The sequence below is a fragment of the Carassius carassius genome, chromosome 1 (genome assembly GCF_963082965.1).
Source record: "Carassius carassius chromosome 1, fCarCar2.1, whole genome shotgun sequence".
NCBI lineage: Eukaryota > Metazoa > Chordata > Actinopteri > Cypriniformes > Cyprinidae > Carassius > Carassius carassius.
In genome coordinates, this window is record NC_081755.1 from 12034833 (window position 1) to 12048470 (window position 13638).

At 36.5% G+C, this 13638-nt stretch overlaps 1 long non-coding RNA gene across 1 annotated transcript; it reads right to left on the reverse strand.

The window, feature by feature from the left end:
• Positions 1-9762: 9762 nt before the first annotated feature.
• On the reverse strand, positions 9763-10268 carry LOC132153098 (uncharacterized). The gene is made up of 2 exons (XR_009436620.1): positions 10197-10268; positions 9763-10053 (listed from the first exon to the last, which is right to left on the reverse strand). It is a non-coding gene; the product is annotated as an uncharacterized LOC132153098 (long non-coding RNA).
• Positions 10269-13638: the final 3370 nt, after the last annotated feature.

A 13638-nucleotide genomic window follows, 5' to 3' on the forward strand; every position in this document is an offset into this window, starting at 1 on the left:
CAGCAGCAAAGTTCAATAAAATATGCATTTTTCATTGAAGTACCCCCTTCTTTCTTGTGTTTACTATCATTTTCCACAGAATTAAAGCAATCTCATGCTAAATTTTAGAAAAAAATTATAATTATTCGATTAGTCGACTAATCGTTTCAATAGTCGGTGACTAGTCGACTATTAAAATAGTCGTTAGTTGCAGCCCTAATACATATATATACACATATACATATACATATACATATATATACATATACATATATATACATATAAATATACATATACATATATATACATATACATATATATATACACATATACATATATATACATATACATATATATATACACACATATATATTAGGGATGGGCATTTTCCACAAATATCACATTCGAATATTTGAGCTCACAAAAAACGAATATTCGAATATTCGTTTATTTAAATTAAGTTTAATGAGTCAGACGTTATTTTTCAGCAACATTTGTTTTCGTCATTTTGAACAAGCTTACACACAATAAGCTTGAACATTACACATTGTGTTTTGTAGCTGAAAACCTTTAACAATGCGTGCAAACAAACAAAAGTACAGATTAAAAGCAAAAAAAAAAAAAAAAAAAGTGAACAAAGAAAAAACGTAAAGCAACCTGCAGCAATTAAGGGAAATGATCCAATAATGTTCAAAAAAGTTTTTTTTTTCTTACTTCTCTCATGTTTTCATCGAGAAACCTGAGAGGTTTGTGCCGAGGGTCTAGGGCAGACGCGAGAAGAGTTTTCACTGCCTTCTCCAAGTTAGCGGTGTTTATTCGTTGCTTGAGAGATGCTGCAACAATGTTCTTGGATCACTTTCTGTGATCCTCCACGGCATATTTGAAGTACTGTAGAAGGCCGCAGCTCTTAGGGGGGCGTTCACATAATCGCGTCTTTTGCATGCTCAAGTTCGTTATTTCCAATGTAGGCGCGCGGTATGCGCGCCCATAATGGAAGCGACGCGGTTGCGATGCTCACGCGGTGCGACGCGGTCCCGTTATTTCCAGGCGCGTCCGAACAGCATCGAGTTAAAAACATCTCAACTTTTCTTTTCAGAACAAACGTTCTTAGAAAAAGATAAATTCTTGCAGAATTCCACTGAACACATCAGACAACGAGGGTGCATGCCCCTCATCTGGTGCAGAGACGAGTCTTATTTTCTGCGCTCTGATCGGTCTCCTGCGCTTGGCGCTTCTCCGTCTCCACGCGGGTTCTCCGCATCCAGCACGGCCTGGATCATTTCTCGTGCGCGCTGCCTTATTTCCGCATCCAAGTAATGGTCTTTATAACACGGATCAAGCACATTCGCAATGAAGTGCAGAGGATCCGAAAAGATCTCAGTGAGACATGTGCTAACAGACTGTACTTTTCTTTGTTTTCACTTCGTGGTCCGTCTTAATCTCTTTGTTAGGAGACGCTTTAGTGCTGCGAATAAAGGAAATAGAAAAGAGAGAATGTTCTCACTGGTGTGAAGTGAATGTCGCGGGGAGCTCGTGGTCTTTGCTATGCAGGTGCATGTGCAGGTCGCGGTTTCTGTTTGCGTCATCACAACATTTCGGCCGTGTTGTTTCGGTGATAAAAGTCTATCGGCCGAAAACCGAAAATGCACTTTTGGGCCATTTTCGGCCAAAAATTTTCGGTGGCCGAATATTTGGTGCATCCCCTACTATTTAACTGAACAGAGATTACATCACTGAATTCAATGATGAACTGCCTTTAACTATCATTTTGCATTATTGACACACTGTTTTCCTAATGAATGTTGTTCAGTTGCTTTGACGCAATGTATTTTGTTTAAAGCGCTATATAAATAAAGGTGACTTGACTTGACTAGAGTGTGGCTAGAGTCAAATTTTCAGAGATACTGAATTTGGGATTTTCCTTAGTTGTCAGTTATAAACATCAAAATTAAAAGAAGTAAACATTTGAAATATATCAGTCTGTGTGTAATGAATAAGTATAAAAGTTTCACTTTTTGAATGAAATTAGTGAAATAAATCAACTTTTTGACTATATTCTAATTATTTGACCAGCACCTGTACAATAAAAACAGTACAATGAAAAAGGATATCAAATACCACTGTCCTTTCGTTTTCATTTGAACAGAATAATGGCAGCAGAAATGTACTAAGTTCAGGGAAATGTATGCTTGTATACAGCCATTACAATAAAACGAAATATATCAATTGCTTCTTTTTCTTTTAATTTTAATATATAGATACCGTATTTTTCGGACTATAAGTCGCACCTGGGTATAAGTCGCACCAGTCCAAAAAAACATCATGACAAGGAAAAAAACATATATAAGTCGCAATGACTATAAGTTGCATTTATTTAGAACCAAGAACCAAGAGAAAACATGACCGTCTACAGCCGCGAGAGAGCGCTCTATGTTTTCTTTGGTAGGATACAGGAGCACTGATCAGAATAGAGCGCCCTCTGGCGGCTGTAGACGGTAATATTTTATCGTTTCATTTCTCTTGGTTCATGTCAAATTAATTTTGATAAGTTGCACCTGACTATAAGTCGCAGGACCAGTCAAACTATAAAAAAAAGTGTGACTTATAGTCCGGAAAATAGGGTACATTGAATACAGACCAAAGATTATCTGTAAGATTTACCCAAAACAAATTTTATTTTATGTTTAACCACAAAAGAGACATCAGAGCCAGCAGCAAATGCTGACTGTCTCCGAAACACATTTATAAATAAACCACAGATTTGAGTTTTTAAAAAATACATTCTCATCTCAAATACTTTTAAAAATAAATTTCATTACACAATAACAGTAATATTTTGAAAATGATCTGCATAAATGGTGGCTGAACTCAACCAATCAGGATGTTTAGCACTCAAATCCCACCCCCAAAAGTTCCTGAACTTTGAAAAAGTACTACCTGCGCCAGCACAGACTTTCTGAGGGAAATTGTTTTTTTTACCAGAACTTTATTTAGTTCCTGGTTCCTGCGGTGGAAACACAGCGAGTACAAGTACAGCCCAAAGTCCCTAGTTCCTGGGTAAAGTTCCTGCGATGGATACGCGGCTCTACTGTCATATGTGCAAACTGTTCTGGAGGTTAACTTAAGACGTAGGCATCGAGCACATGCCTCTGAAATATGAGAGTCTCACAAATATTGTTTACAGGAACAAAGTTTCCTTACTTTAGCAAAGGAAAACCAGTCTCTTCTTGGCTTAGATTGAAATCCTCCTAATTAGGCTGATGCTTCTAGTTAGTGACCAGCGATTTGTTTTGGTGTCTCTCATCCACGCTTCCATGTTCGTCACTAATCACAAGTGCATGTGTGTCCTACGTCATCTGCCCAGAACGGCTTGAATATATGACAGTCAGCAGAAGTGAGGAAAAAAAGTGTTTATAACATTTAAAATATGGATGCTTTTCTTACAAAAACAAATCAATTCACTGAATGGCACTTTTTATTACAGATGCACATGCTTTATTTTTGGACTATTGAACAAAAACACCCTCTTACTCCAATTCTAACGCTTGGAAGAGCCAGGATAATTATTTATATAAATCAGATTGAATTAATCTGAAATAAATCAGTCATATACACCTAAAGAGTTCTTGAGAGTGAGTAAAACATGGCCTAATTTTCATTTTTGGGTGAACTAACCCTTTAATATCTTTCTTGCGGTGAACACAAAAGAAAAAAGATATTTTGAAGAATGTGGGTAACCAAACAGTAGCTGGTGCACATTTGATAGTAGAAAAAATACTGTTCAACTGTCTGGTAATACACATTATTCAAAATAACATTTATCATGAGATCAGGATATTATTATGTTTTGTGAACAAATGTTCTGTATGTGTATCATGGCCTTATTTTAGTGACTTAAAAAAATACATTTTTCACTAACCTTAAATAAATGTTGCTTTTTCAAAAACACAAACATGTAGGCTACATCCATGCAGCACAGCATATTATTGTTGCACAGATTGTGCCGATTACAGTGTTATCACAAGTTATTAATATGCTTATACACACACACACGTCTACACAGAAATTCTCCAGAAAAAAAGCTTTGTAAGCCTAATGTACCACAAACATTCATTAAAGATGAATGAAAAAAAAAACACCAACCTCCTTGTCCCTCGTGTTTTATTTCTGGTTCCTCTTGTTTTATTCTCAAAGTTTCTGGTTCCTCGTGTTTTATTTCTGGTTCCTCGTGTTTTATTGTGCTGGTTTCTGGTTCCTCTTGTTTTATTCTCAAAGTTTCTGGTTCCTCGTGTTTTATTTCTGGTTCCTCTTGTTTTATTGTGAAGGTTTCTGGTTCACTCGTGTTCTCTTCTCTCTCTTCTTTCACAAACTCCATCTTCACAGCAGCAGATCTCAGTTCAGATGATAAATTCCTCCAGATATTCCTGCTCGCTTCAAGACTGAGTCACGACTGTGAGGACGATAATATTACAGGTATTTACTGAACTGATTCAAAAACTGTATTTTTTTCTCTTTTTTGTATTAAGGCAGCACACCGACATAACAACAACAGAGAGCGCGGTGAAACACTTCTTTCTCTGAGGTTTAACGTAATTGTGTTTGTCAAACAAACGTGTGTCTTTAGCGCCTCCCGCTGGACTGGATCGAAACGACGAGAGGAAGAAAGACCTGCTGGGTACTACATTTGAGTTTGTTCGAATGATCAGTATTCATAAAAGAGTAGGCGAAAAATTACATTAATTCTCGCGAGATTCGGACGTACATATACTTAATTTGCGTTCTAATATGCCTTAAGGAAAAACAGTATGGGTGCGTCCGAAATCGCATACTGCGTACTACATTTTAATTTAGATCAGTACGTTCTATATAGTATGAATGTGGGTAGTATGAATGAAACTCGGACGTACTACATCCGCCATGTTGGTGTCGTCACGTGACGTGCGTCTTCACAACAGCACGAAAATGTAAAGAGCCCACTCGACTGCGGGAACATCAGCAATGTTTATTGTAACGTTAGTTGTTACCGCTTTCATCTGCGTTTTAACGTTGATAAGATAAACAGCTCAAGAGGAGGAATAGGTCAGCTGCTCGTAGATCACACTTTCGTCGACAGCTTATACAATGTTTATCAAATAACGTAAGTATAATCACCTATTTAGCTTGCAAATTTTATCTCAGAATAAGAAGAGATGTCTATGAACACCGTGACAGAGGTTGATTTAGATCAACGAAATTAAGTAGTTTATTGTTATGAATAATTAAAAATACACAGGACAAACAAGACACAAGAAAAAAATAAATAAACCTGAATTAATGCATACATATATATTTATTAGGGGTGTAACGGTACGCAAAAATCACAGTTCGGTATGTACCTCGGTTTTAAAGTCACGGTTCGGTTCATTTTCGGCACAGTAAGGGAAAGAAATGCAAACATTAAACTGCAGGTTGTTTATTACTACAAACTTTTTTAACAATTTGTTTACTTTTTAATAAAATATATATAAAATATAAAAAGAATAAGAAATAAAACACTGCTGCAAAGTTCTCCACTAAATAAAATACTCTCAGTCTCAAACCAATATCATATAATAAAATATAATGAAAAATATAAATAAATAACTATGATTACAGTGCAGCATTACCAATCCCAGCTTGTAGACCTGCTCAGATTTAAAAATATATATATAACTTTTCCAAAGTGTAAAGTGCAGCATGAACAGTTTCAGTTTTTAGACCGGCTCAGTTTAACCATTTCAAACAATGGGTATAATTCTTTCAACATTTGTTTTTATAACAATACACCATACTCTCACCCAAAACGATTAAGTAAAACGTTTAAATGGGTAAATACATATTTGTTATACTTAAATTTTTTTTCTGGCATAATTGTGAAAACACTAGACATTGGCATTGTTGTTAAAACTCTTGACATGCTTATTCTGTGCATTTTGAGCACGTTTTGTGTTAAATCACATTTATTGTCCATCAAAAGTGTGCTTTCACTTTAATTGAGCGTGAGCAGCACAGCAATAATAGACCGGACTCCGAAACCCCCGCTGCACTGCTGTTCACACGACGCTACTGCTTGATGCTCACGCACTGCTCCTGGTCCCGGTGTGAATGCACTCATTGATTAACATGGACGCCGAAAAAAATACGCGCTGCTCGCGCGCCGCTCACGCTTGCGGTGTGAAAGAGGGGTAAAGACACAGAAAACGCGAAGCAGCCGTCACGCAACTGACACGCAGCAGAAACGCCACGCTGCCAGTGTGTCACCGGCCTTAGAATCAGCTGCAGGGCAGGATTTGCGCTGAACGCGGAGACTTCCGCCACTTAATATGTTTGTTTGGAAACACAAAAATGTACTTACGTTCCGCATACAAAATATTGCATTCGGTACACACGTGCACCGTACCGAAAGCCCTGTACCGAAACGGAAAAATGCATCCTTGGAGATGGTGGTTATCCCTGTTTGAGTACAGAATCCTGTACAGGCTCGCTTCAACTCCAAGCATGCTCGTGCACGTAACATTGTGGAGAGAGCCTTTGGGATGCTGTAGACACGCTGGCGCTCCATCTTCTTCAAGGCCCTAGAAGTGAGTCCTTCCTTTGTGCCAGATGTTGTTGCGTGCTGTGCATTGTTGATCCAGAGGTTGTGGAGGATCCTGCCAAACCCCATAACACAGAAGCCAGCACAGGAGAGGATGTGCGGGACAATCTGGCTGCAGCTGTGTCACACCATACAACTGTGCACCTGCTCTTCATGAGCATGATTACCTGTGAGAGCGTTTAACAGGTTAAGACTCTGCAAATCAGTTCATGTTCTCAGATTCCCATTGTTTAAGCTTGTTAGCTGGTTAGTATGTAAATAGTTATGTGTGTGTGGATGGGTGTTGTGATGCGAAAAAAGTGCAGTAGCAGTATCTAGAGAGAGTGGAGGTGCATAGTTACTGCTCACTGCCACTGGCAGCAGTTTTTCAGGGTTTCTGCAGGTTTTATGAAGGTAAATTTATTTTATTTTTAAATGATCTGAAGGGGACACAACTCATCAGTTTGTCCTCCAAATGTAAATTTATAGGGAGCAGACATACATTTTCAAATATATATATAAAATTATGATATAAGAAGTCTTGGATTCTATGAAATTGAACAAAATTATTTTTATTATTAAAACAAGAACATATATCTGCCTGTGGGCTCGGAAAATCTTCATACCAATAGAAAAATAATTTTCATACCCCAGTGACAGATATTGTTCTTGTTAAGTATAAACAAGACAATTTATTCATTTTGCTTCTCAAATAAATCTTGATTTAATATTTATATTCAATATTTGTTTTGGGACAAAGACATCACTTTTTGGCAGTGCATGTACATTTGTTTCCTTGATAAATGTAAGACTTTTAAGGCTTAAAATTGTGCAAGGATGAATTAAGACTATTTAAAGACCAGAAAACCCAGTGCACAGCGTCTCCATCACTAAGACTCCTGTCGGGCCTCCTCGCGGCTGCACATGGTAACTGGGGATATCACAGCCCCAGGCTAATCGACAGGGGATCTCGGAGCTGCAGTGGTCCCCAGAGGTGGCACCCACCAACCACTGTCACACTGCCTAAGGCAGTAGCCGCATTTCCACTGTCGGGCCAGTGCAAGCCAGGTTTTAAAGCCGGGCGAGGCTCCTCGGGCCAGTAGCACCGAGGCCAGAATTGCGCTGGGTTTCCACAGTCAGGGCCAGAAGCTCTGCTGCACGTCACTAAAACACGCACTTTATGTTCTCATGAACAACGTCATGCAACCTCATCATTTCACCAACAAAGAGAAGTTATCAGAAAACTAATAAGAAATAAATCACTGGAACATGTGCAATCACACACGCACATGATAAAAGCGGCTGTTTGTTTGCATGTTTGTTAAATATTCAAACTCAAAAGCATCGATGTTAAGAATAAGTGATACATTGATCATGATTTAATTTATCAGGAAATTAATCACACAGAAATACACTTATTTCTATTTTATTTATTTATTTTTAACCCCGGATAGCACACGTACGTCGCGGAGACGTCTGCTGAAGAGCGCATCATCTGATAAACATCGGATTCCTTTTTTTTTGTCGTATTTTGATCGTCTGTAGATCGTCTGTTTGAGCTATTAAATGAAACGTCTTCCCTACCTCTAAATGACATCTATACGAGGTATCTTTATCACCCGAAATATGCCGGCATGTCCGTCGAGAACGGGAAGCTGCTATACTTGATTAATTTAAAGGGAAATACTTGAAGAAATAACGATTATTTAAAATCCATATTCTGTGATTTGTTCTTTTTACAAGAACGTATATAGCATGTTTAAAAGCAAACATCACATTATTTTGTAGACATGCATTTAATTATTAAATGTATTATATTCCATTGATGTTTTCAAGGAGACGCAAACACTTTTTCTTTACTTATGTGCACAGAATGACACTGTGCGCTTTACGTTAACATTAATATTGCTCTAAATGATCAGACAAAGGGTGACATACTTTACTGGAAACAAACGAGAACAAAAGCACAAAAAAGGGTTTTAACCACATAATCCATCATGCACTTTTAAATCGGTTTGTCCAACTATCTCTGTTAATGGAGATAAACGCGTGTAAGATCATTGACTACTTGTAGGTTTTAAGTGTTCAACATTACAAGATTAGTGATTGTACTTAACGATTAAATGTAAATATATATATATATATATATATATATATATATGATGTTGAGCAAGTTACTTCAAATAAAGGAACTACAGTATGATTATTTTGTACTTCAAATGTAATAACATTACTGTACTATTTACACGCTCGTAAATGTTAAACTTGAGATGTTTGTTAAATTCACTATTGTTTTAGACAAATGTTCAATAGTCTATACAGTATTTAATGCAATTACTGTACATCCTGCCCATAAGTTAATTATGAGCAATAGACTACTCAATAATTAGTCACACCAACACTTACCTGTCAACATAACTATATAACTTCCTGGAAAGTTCAGCTTCAAGCCTTCTCAAACACTGCTGAACCTGCTATTTGTGGTTAACTACAGACAGGGCTGTTGGATCAGTGTTGAATTTGACAGAATTGATCACCCCGATTATTATAATTAAGGGGTGATTCATGGCTTCAGTTCATGTAGTTCTTTACCTCCACAGCATATATTAAAAATGTGGAGTGTACACCCAGCCATGGCTTACCTCACATATTACATTTCATATTTTATTTAAAAGCACCATTAAGTATCTTGTTTTCAGTATCTATTGAGAATGGTTACAAAGCCACTCATTTTTAGATATTTAACTCTACAAGGTAGAAACCTCAGGAGGTAACGGACTACACAAATGTTCATCTGAACAGATGTTATGCAGCTTCACAACATTAATGACACTTCATTTCTTCTTTCCCAGTTTTAAACCTGAATCCAGGTCAATATAGCATTTCAATAATGTAAGTAGATGACACTAAACACCTGCTCATCATATAACTGCACAAGACCCAGAACTGACCGTGAGAGTTTACACTTCAGATATGTTCAACTTCAATTGGTCTGCGCAGCAGCGCTTAAAGTATGACAAAGTAGCGTGAGAGCGATTCAAAAGTATATGAAGCTGTCTTATTGCTCTCATGGTACCGTGATGTCATACTTCCATCGGTCTGCACAGCACTGCTTCAAGTCTAACACACCTATTATCTCTTCTAGGGAAAGATGAAGTGAAGTTGCTTTTAAATAATAAACTTGAGATCTATTCAATTCAAATATTAAAAACATTTTAACAACTGAATGGACAAAGGTAGGCAAGACCATGCTACATTGTGAACTGTAACAAATCAGGGAAACTGTTAGGCAAGATTAAATTATTTGAGTTTGATATTGTGTAGAGATTATGTTGTGAATGGCATCTCTCTCCAGAACAGAAATCCTTAATATTGGCAGTAGGCAGGGTGCAGACACTGGTGATGGACTGTGATGAGACACAGGTGTGGGACAGATCGTGACCAGGGCTGAATCTGGGTGTCTTAGGAGATCACAGGCTGGTCTGTCCTAAGCTATTGGGTGAAGACAAAAAACAGAGTAAGAGCATTTTATGTAACAATGTTCACAAAAAGAGCATCACATCACATAAAACACATGTTTATTCTTTAGCTTGGGTTAAACTAATTAATTTTACTTTGTTGGAACATCAGCAGCTATGCTAATGATGTCTCTATTTGTTTCTCTGTTTCTGCTGGGATCTTCATCCCGTGGTAACTACTGTAGGATTAACACAAGCTCCAGTCTGGATCCAGAACACATGAGAAGAGATGATGCTGACCCTCAGAGGACCCCAGATGATCCTGACCCAGAGACAACATACAGAACTTACAAATATTGCTACATGTGTGACTGCATCGTATAATAATTGCAGTTAATAATGTTCATCGTCTGGCTGACTACGTCTTTGATTTTTATTTTTCTGAAAAATCCTGTCATATGCACATAAACTGACAGTCAACACTGATAAGCTACTGCTAAATATTGTAGAAACTTAATTTTCTGTAAAGTTGCTTTGTAATGATTTGTATCGTAAAAAGCGCTATACAAATAAACTTGAATTGAATTGAATTAAAAAGATACTTTAAATGTGACATTAAAAACCACCAGTAGGTGACAGCAGGTAAATGTTAATAAGTGAGTAATTAAAACAGTTGATTCATTCAGGAACAAAAAGCCGTCATGTTGCTTAGAGACGCAAAACAACACTGTGGCTTTGTTTGGAATTATTTTTTTTGGCGAAATAGTGCAAAAACGTAAGTCTCTTAATAGAACGTATAGTTTATGAAACTGTTGTTAAAAAAAACAAAACTATTACATTTTTATATGGTATTTTTTTGAGGAAAAAAAAGGGAACTCTGCCATGTGAAATTTACCAAAATTGATTAACTATATTTAAGTGGTATTAATATACACATGTTCTGCCCCATGTCTCTTAATTTGTGATCATTCTGAATGTATTTTAATAGACTGAATCATGCAGTGAAAGAGCACATTCTAACTGCAGACACGTAATGCATGCACTCTGTAGTCGTTTTCAATGCTGTTGTTAGAATATTGTTCAAAATAGCTCACTTGTCAAGGTATTACTTTACTATATCATGTTTATGTGTGCCATTTTATTTGTTCTGAAGTCTCTCACAAAGAGTGAGCCTCAGCGCAGACTTGTATTCTTCAATTCTCCATATGACGCAGGGGAAGAAAAAAATCTTCGGTCTGTCCAATGATTATAAACAGTCATTAGGTCCGTAAGACTGAAGTGACCAAATCTATTTAAGACCTATCTAATCTGAATTTAAGACATTTAAAGACTTTTTAAGGCCTTATATTAGGAAAACACTATTTAAGACATTTTAAGACTTTTTGAGGACCTGCAGACACCCTGAATATAGCGGTTATATATAGCGGTTATCAAATTGATCAGAAAAATTACAATTATTTGCAGCTTAAAACAAACTATTCACTGACCAACAACACAATCTTTAATTTATTACCTCATCCGAGTGATATAAGAGGTTCAATAGTTGAGGATGGAGGAGAGGGTCCTCACCAGGTCAGGTTTCCACAGCTGTGCAGCCAAGGCAGCAGAAACAAGGAAACTAGAGAACAAGAAAATATATATCAAAAGGAATAAATATAATACACAGTTAATAATAATAATAATAAAAGTGTTTTACAACAAGGTGTCCACATTGAGTCTGTGAGTTGCCATTGTAAAAATTACTCCATCCAACTTGCCATCAGACATCCACAGTAAGACAGGACTCAAGCCTGTATTAACTGTTACAGAAATAATAGAATATAATAACAATTGTTTGTTATGAAGCTATGGTCATTTTTGCATTTATCTCCATACTAAATGTGTTCAGGTTACTGTTTTTCATGAATACCAGACTTATATGAATACCAGAAAAGTTGTTTTTCTTACTGTGTACAGTATACTAAATATTTTCATATAATTTTTTTTTTTTTACACTTAACACAGATGTTGTTTAAACAAATTTATATTCGCATCCCAACTTAACTTGAGCGCTTTACTGCCAAATATCCATTTTCATGTAGAGAAAAAAAAATTAATAACAATTACCGTTGCCACTGTGGCAAATTGTGTGGCACCGAAATATTCAGGGAAAGTGTAATGTGATACACAGAGAGAAAACGATAAATGTACACATTTCAATATTTTCATACTCTTTTAGTATTGATTGTCAAATTAAATTTAAAATGCCTAATAAATATAATAACTAATAAAATAAACAATATATTTTAAAATATCTTCAACGTATGGTGAAAAAAAAACACCCATTACATTTACAAATAAACAGAGGTAGCAAACAAGTAACCTTTGACATTATGTCCTTGAGGTAACCCTAACTCACCCTAAAAAAAAAAAAAAAACCTGATCTAAGCAATATTAAACTGTAGCAATATTTATAACAACTCTAAACATGAACACATTGTGTTTCCTGTATTAAGCTCAGGAAAAATAAAATAATTTAAAAAATATATGAATGAATGTCACGTGACCGTAGGCTACATATATGCGATGACCGTTGTGATTTCCTCAGCCTACTGTACCCTCAACATTTTTTGATCATTTGCCTCACATTAATAACCTGTGAATAGAACCAGTTGTATATATTAAGTTCCTGTTCATTCATTCCATGTCTTTCTACTACTGTTGTTTTAAAAGTTAATTAGTCGTCTTTAAGTTTGTTTGTAGTTTGTCGTCAGTTCATCAAGTGGTTGGTAAGTAACATTTATATGGATTAATCAGCCTTTTGATATCTTTACGTTTAATTATATTCGAGATAAGAATCATTATACATGTAAACACATACACTTAAATACAAACAAACTAACTAAAACTAAATACAGAAATGTTAAGGGCGCTTTTTCCCCTCGCGAAAACAGCTGATGTACGTCATCAAATTCACTTCAACGCCATTCTGAGCGAATCCAAATCTGAAGCGCTGCTCTGCTCAATACTGATTGGCTAAGGCCTATCGGTACTGAGGAATATAACGTAGAAATTTAAAATGTTGCTATACATAGCACTTGCGCTGAATCTAAAATCCATCACTCTGTACCCTCAAATAGTATACTTTTCAAGGGACACCCATTTGTGATGGTCCAAAAACTAAGTGGACGCAATCAAGTGCACTCATATTTTACACCGCAATAACAAGTAAGATTTACACTCAGCGGCTTTTGGAAATTGCTCACTGGTTTTCATTCATTCCTACAAGTTAGCTGTAGTATTGGACGTCGTAAGGGGCTATCTCGGATTGGTTTAGACCCACCAGCTCTGAGAAATGTAAGGCAAGTCAACCATGAACAGAGGATCCGAGCTAACGTAATATAAATAACAGCGGCCCGGATCAAGTTACACAAGCACTAAACATATATGATGGCCAGTTAACAGGTAAACATACGCGAAATCACAAAAATCCTGTTCAGTGACAACAGTTTAACAATCTCACGGTTGCGGGATTTCGTTTCAAGATTACCTTACTAAACCATTCAGACTTCGCTTGTATCATGACGCTGATCAATTTTTCAGTTGAATAAGGCTTTAAACCATAGACAG